Source organism: Gavialis gangeticus, unplaced genomic scaffold (genome assembly GCF_001723915.1).
Source record: "Gavialis gangeticus isolate Ggan-Ray unplaced genomic scaffold, GavGan_comp1, whole genome shotgun sequence".
NCBI classification, from domain to species: Eukaryota; Metazoa; Chordata; order Crocodylia; family Gavialidae; genus Gavialis; species Gavialis gangeticus.
The window spans coordinates 25,376,701-25,377,014 of NW_017728996.1; positions in this window are offsets into that span (position 1 = coordinate 25,376,701).

Here is a 314-nt window from a genome sequence, read left to right on the forward strand (position 1 = left end):
GCCAGCACAGCGGGTCCAACCCTGTCCCTTCCCACCATGCCACCACCACTGCCTCCAAGGAGCGGGGGGGCAGAGGGGAAACTTGCCCCGCCTCTGCCTCCCTTGGCCAACACCCCATGCTGCTGGTCTTCCAGAGAGCAGGGCTAGGGTGGGGGTGAGGCCAGCAGCCAGTGCTGGCCTTGTCCCCCTGCCCTCCATCCCTTCTGTCCCTGCCGTCAGGGTGATGCTCCGCTGTGCTGCTGCTACTGCCTCCTGTCTGAAACACTCTTGAAGCACTCTGATTGGCTGCCAAGACAGGCAATCAAAGTGCAAAT